A 6,172-nucleotide genomic window follows, 5' to 3' on the forward strand; every position below is an offset into this window, starting at 1 on the left:
TCGACGTCAAATAACCGTCTTTTCTATAAAATTGAGAATTAAAGGGATGGAATCAGACGGACATAATGGGGATACTATACCTTAAGGCATGTTAACATTTATAGCTTTAGCCACTTTACAGGTAAACTAGAAAGGAGATGGGTGGACAGACAGACAGGAGCTGGGTTTTCTGTGTTTGTCTGAATTCTCAAAAGCAATTCCTGGGGCAAGGAATTGAGACAAGTGATCTATTTGGAAGGTGAGCTGGAAACATCTGTAGGAGAGACATGATAGCAGGTAGAGGAGAAAGCCAGTGCAGATGCTAATGAGCGGGTGTCTGTGTGGGCTGCAGAGTCAGTCCTGCTGGAACCTGTATGAGATAGCATGAAAAATGCCTCAAACCCAAGAGTCCACCCATAAATGAGTGGATAAGGAAGATGTGGTGCTCACATGCGTGTACACACACACACACACACACACACACACACACAGGGATATTATTCAGTCATAAAAAAGAATGAAATCTTGTCATTTGCAACAACGTGGATGGATCCAGAGGGTATCACGCAGACAGATACTATATGATTTCACTCATATGTCGGTTTTAAGGAGCAAAACAAACAAAAACCAGGCAAAGAGATAAACAAAAAAGAAATCACTTTTAACTACAGAGAACAAACTGGTGGTTACCCGAGGGGAGGTGGGTGGGACGGGAAATGGGGGACATAGAGGGGATTAAGACTCCACTCACTGTGATGTGCCCTGAGAAACGCATGGAACTGTCAAATTCTTCTTTTTTTATTTTATTTTATTTTTTATTTATTTGACAGACAGAAATCACAAGTAGGCAGAGATGCAGGCACAGAGGGGGAGGCAGGCTCCCTGCCGAGCAGAGAGCCCTATGTGGGGCTCCATCCCAGGACCCTGGGATCATGACCTGAGCGGAAGGCAGAGGCTTTAACCCACTGAGCCACCCAGGCGCCCCTGGAACTGTCAAATTATTCTACTGTAGACCTGAAACTAATGTAACACTGAGTGTTAATTATACTTCATTAAAAAGAAAAAGTCAAGCTTCAAAGTCATCCCAGCTTGTTAGGACTGGCTGAAGGCTGTCCTGGGAGCTGTCCCTCTGGCAATACCAGGTCACTGGCACCCAGTGAGAGAAATCCCCATGTGGAAAGTGATACGTGCTTACTAGGACGCCTACAGAGGTCCGGGATGATATTTGCTGAAGAGACATCCATTGAGCATTCACAGAAGCTGCCACAATATGTCTCTCAATCAATATATAGAACGAGAGATCGAACCTACCGTAAATCTTATGTGATGTTTAGATACATATTCAGACCATATCCGGACAGGTTCCAGGTGTTTGTAATGTTGGTTCATCTTTATACGATTTTGTCTGACCTCACTGACCCTGTGGGAAGCCCCACACCTGTACATCTCCTTATGTGCCCCGTGGGCTCATGTTCTCTAAATTCTCTCTACCATGAGTCCTGGGAGCAGCAGCCACCTTGCATGGCCTTGCTCTACTGCATCTCTGCCCACCCAGGCCAGCTCATTCTTTCTCCCATCTTCGCATTTCTGTGCTACTGTTGTGTGTCTCACTGAATACCCAGGAGTCCGGCTTCAGTCCATTTTTTGTTAATGGGTCTTACCCCGATAACTTTACTGTAAGGAAGTCACACTTGGGAAAAAGTGGTGAATATGAGATTACGGGGACTATTTTTAAATTCCAATAAGAAGTCCAAAAAATAGAAATACTAGTGATCCATCAAGAAATGGATATAATGTAAAGCCCTTGGGTTAATTCTTGCCACCACACATTCTGTGAGTTTTGTAACTGCATCCCTATAATTCAGCTCTCGGAGAAAGTCTGTAATAGACTATTTATGAAAGGGGCCGACTCCTACCCCAGAGGCAGCCATGAAACCCCACAGTGTCTGTGAAGAATTACCTCTCACAGATGTATGCGGGGCTCCAACGAGTCACAACCTCTATCATTAGAGCTACCAAGATGGTTTGATAGAGGTGATATTTTTAATTTGAAAGGGAAACATTTACTCCCTGTAAGCAACAGCTAACAGTGCCATGCCAAATGAAACGGATTCCTTCTTTCAAACCTCTCAGGCTTTGATTTCTTGGACACTACCAATGAGGAGGGATTTGGTGGTGTTTTCTGGGTGGGAAGGGCTTTGGCCGAGCCCAGTAACTGCTGGTGAAGCGACATTATCACAGGGCAGAGGGCAAAGAGGGAGAATACGGGGTTTCTGAGTGGTGCCTGCGACCCAACACCGGGATGCGCTTGCCGGCCCCTGTGGGGTGCGGGTGTAAGGCCTTGGATGCTCACTAGGTCTCGGTGCTAAGAGCCTTGGGAGGCTCTGTGTGCTGCTACCATGTCTGACTTTTCTAACCTGAAGAAGGTTGTGTCTAAGGACATGGTCCAGCTCTCCTCTGTATCTTCCAGCTGAGGGTTAGCGGATCCAGCCCATCTAATGCAGGACACCTCCCAAACTGGAATTTCAGATGACCATGACCACACGCGCGTTTAAGGAATAATGTAGTACACAGACAACATGCACTTGTGTCCATATGCGTAGCACACATACGTGCACGCGCCCGCACGGTGTCCTTGCTTGCTCGTGTGTTAGTGTAAGTACGCTCCATGAAACACCAGGGACACCGAAAAAGAAAATCATTGTTTATCTGGAATTCGGGTTTTCCCGTTGTGTTATATTTCGTCTCACACCTGTGTTCTCGCCCCTGCTGGCCTGGGCTGGGATCGCCTGCTCGCCCGGCGCCCTCGTCACAGTCTTGGCTGAACGCCCCGCCAGGTGAACACAGAACACCGTTTTGTGGTTATGCTAAGTTGTCACTGTTTGGGATATTCATGGGGTCAGGGCCCAGATCCCACCACCGTGTTGACCTCCTTCCAGAACATTCTGCAACATTAGAAGACCCTGAGGAAAAGACTGGTACAACCAGGCCTCAGGAGGCCCTCGTCACGCCCTCGCTCGTGCTCAGAATGCACAGAGGTTTCGGTCCCTTCCCGTCTGGACCTTCACAAACTTGAAGGGATTCCAAGGTCTGCGTACATTTTCCCGAATTCCCTTACTAGCAAAAATATTCTCTCCAACATAGTATTAGTTCCATTACCTTTTACTCTGTTTCTGGGTCCTCCTTACGATGCCTCTCCCACACCTCTTCTGCTGAGGATGTCCACTGAGCTACACACATGAACTCTTTCATTAGCTTTTCCTTTGTTTCATGTTCTTTTACTATTCTTATTTGCTCTGAATGTAAAGGGGCGTCTTAATTACGATCATAGTGCTCAGAGTCCTGGCCCTTGCCAGAAAGAATAAAAAAGAATCACTCGTCCACTGCCCCTTTAGATGTCAAGACATTTTACTATGGGATATTATCTCAAATTATTACTGGAAATCTCTGCATGTAGGGGACTTTGCATTTTCACCCTTACATAATAGTAAGTTATACGGATCAAAGTTGGGAACATAAGAATGGTGGGATTTTCCTCACTTACTACGTGTTTTGCAGAACAAAATATAAAATGTAAATAGAAGTTTTGTTTTTCTGTTATCCAGGTGTTAGGATACCTGGGTGCCTTGCCCTTCACCCCCTTTCTAAACGTATGTATTTGCTTAATTAATTAATTAATTAATTAGTATTTGTAAAAATATGGAATGCTTCATGAATTTACTTTTCATCCTTACACAGGAGCTATGCTAATCTTCTCTGTATTGTTCTAATTTTAATATCTGTTCTGCCAAAGTGAACACTCATCCCTTTTTTAAATATTTAAATTTTTAAAATATTTATTTATTTATTTATTATTTGTTTTCTTGTTTGTTCATTTAAGGAGTTTCTATGCCCCATGTGGAGCCCAGTGTAGGGCTTGAACTCACCACCCTGAGATTAAGAACTGATTGAGGGGCCCCTGGGTGGCTCAGTGGGTTGAGCCTCTGCCTTCGGCTCAGGTCATGATCTCAGAGTCCTGGGATCGAGCCCCGCATTGGGCTCTTTGCTCAGCGGGGAACCTGCTTCCCTTCCTCTCTTTCCCTCTCTCTGCCTGCCTCTCTGCCTACTTGTGATCTCTCTGTCAAATAAAAAAATAAAATCTTAAAAAATAAGACAAAAAAAAAGAACTGATTGACATCCAGAGTCAGACACTTAACTGTCTGAGCCATCCAAGTGCCCACCCCCCTTTCCTTAAAAAATGAATGATTAAAAATTTCCCATTGATTCCCTGACAATTTCACTTCACATTATGAAATCACATGGTATTGATTAAGCATGGCTTGGAAACTGCAGCCACATTCGAGGTGTAATACGGGGCTTCACATGTCTGAGATTAAGATTCTTCATCAGAGATGGACAGATTGACCACCAAGGCATTTCCCTACATCCTCAGCACAGGGTTTGACTACATTTCCCAGCACTGCTTGCAAGTAGGCAAGGACATATGATGGGTCATGTGATAAGAGTGTTCAGAGGAATGTGGGCAGTAGGGACACATTTCCAGGTCCACCCCATAATGTCCTCCTACACTGACCTCTGCTGTCTTTCCCCATCCACAGCTGCATGGATAGGACTCTGGGAATCTTGAGTTTAGAGCAACCACAAGAAAAAAGACTGAGTCTCTGCTAAGGAAGTCTCCTAGGGTAGTATCTTGACCTGGAATATTCACATCGAACTATGTTACAATCATGAAATAAACTTTTATTGAATAAAGGCTTTAATTTTTTAAGAGCAGCACCTTTCAAAACTAATGGAAGAGATTTATTCTTTCATTCAGTAAGTAGTTCCTGAAATATATGCTGAGTGCCCCCCATGCAGCAGAGACTCTGTGAGTCATGTACTTTGACAAATGAAACACACACACTTATTTCCATGATGGAGCTCGTGATTTACCAGGGAGAAGGGACAAGAAGGAGAAATTCAGGAAGCGTGTACCCTGTGATAAAGGCTATGAAGGCAACAAGTGGGGGACATTATTCCTCTGCTCAATACCTGCATATATGTGGTGGTTGTGGCTGAATTCTTGGAGAAAGTGATGTGAGGACGAGATAGGATGGATGAGAAGGGCTAGCCGTACACAGAGTCAGCAAGGAGGATATCAGGAGTCTGGAACACCGGCATGCACTGAATTGGTAAAGACATCAGAGGGGAAGGAAGCTCCTATTCCCGACTTATAGTGAGAAATCCCGACAACAGGTGATTGGAAAAGTTGGCAACATATGGGGTGTGTGGGCCATATGTGTCAGGTAAGGATCTGGAATTTAAGTGCAAACAGGTTTGTTTATACCCTAAAGGAATTTAAGAAGAGGGTTGGAATAAAAGGAATGATATTTCAAAATATCATTCAGGTGGCTGTGCATAGAATTGATACAACGGAGTGAAAGAAGGGGTGCAGAGGAAAAGGAGTGGGGTAGTTCAGTATTAATGGAGAGATGGTGGTCATGGCTTAGGCTGAGTGAGATGGCAGGAAAGACAGAGGTCAGTGGGAAAATCCAAGACACATTTGGAAGGTAGAATCAGCACACTGAAGTAAAGGTTGTACATGGGGGTACAGAGTGGTGTCAAAAAAGTTCTCTGTTTTTATAGTTTGATCACATGGGCCCACACAGATATAAGAGAGGAAGAACAGAGATCGAGTGAAGACCGGGTTTGAAGACAGGATCGTCTTAAGAGATCAGTTTTGGACTTGTTACATGTAAGATGGGAGATTTATGGAAATAACGTCAATACCCAACAAAGAGGGAATTCACAAAGAAAATGTGGTATATCCATACAATGGAATATTGATCCACCCTACAGAAGAAAAAAATTCTGGCCATTTGTGGCAACATGGATGAACCCGGAAGACATTCCGCTAAGCCAAATTAGCCACTCACAGAGGGACAATACTACATGATATTGCTTATATGAGGAATTTAAAAAAGTCAAATTCACAGAAGCAGAGAGTAGAATGATAGTTGCCAGGGTCTGCGGGAGTGGGAAATAAGAAGTTATTAATCAAAGGGTTGAAAGTTTTAGTCGTACGAGAAGAATAAGGTCTTGAGATCTGTTGTACAGCACTTTGCCTGTAAGTAATAACATCCTATTGTATATTCAGAAATGTACTAAGAGGGCAGATCTCATATTAAGTGACCTTCTCACACATACAAAATAG

The 6,172-nt window shown here is 43.9% G+C and overlaps 1 non-coding gene across 1 annotated transcript; it reads right to left on the reverse strand.

The window, feature by feature from the left end:
* Positions 1-3,672: 3,672 nt before the first annotated feature.
* Positions 3,673-3,777, reverse strand: LOC123928104. Its single transcript, XR_006815613.1, has one exon. It is a non-coding gene; the product is annotated as a U6 spliceosomal RNA (small nuclear RNA).
* Between the last annotated feature and the right edge of the window lie 2,395 nt (positions 3,778-6,172).

This window comes from Meles meles, chromosome 1 (genome assembly GCF_922984935.1).
Source record: "Meles meles chromosome 1, mMelMel3.1 paternal haplotype, whole genome shotgun sequence".
Lineage (NCBI taxonomy): Eukaryota > Metazoa > Chordata > Mammalia > Carnivora > Mustelidae > Meles > Meles meles.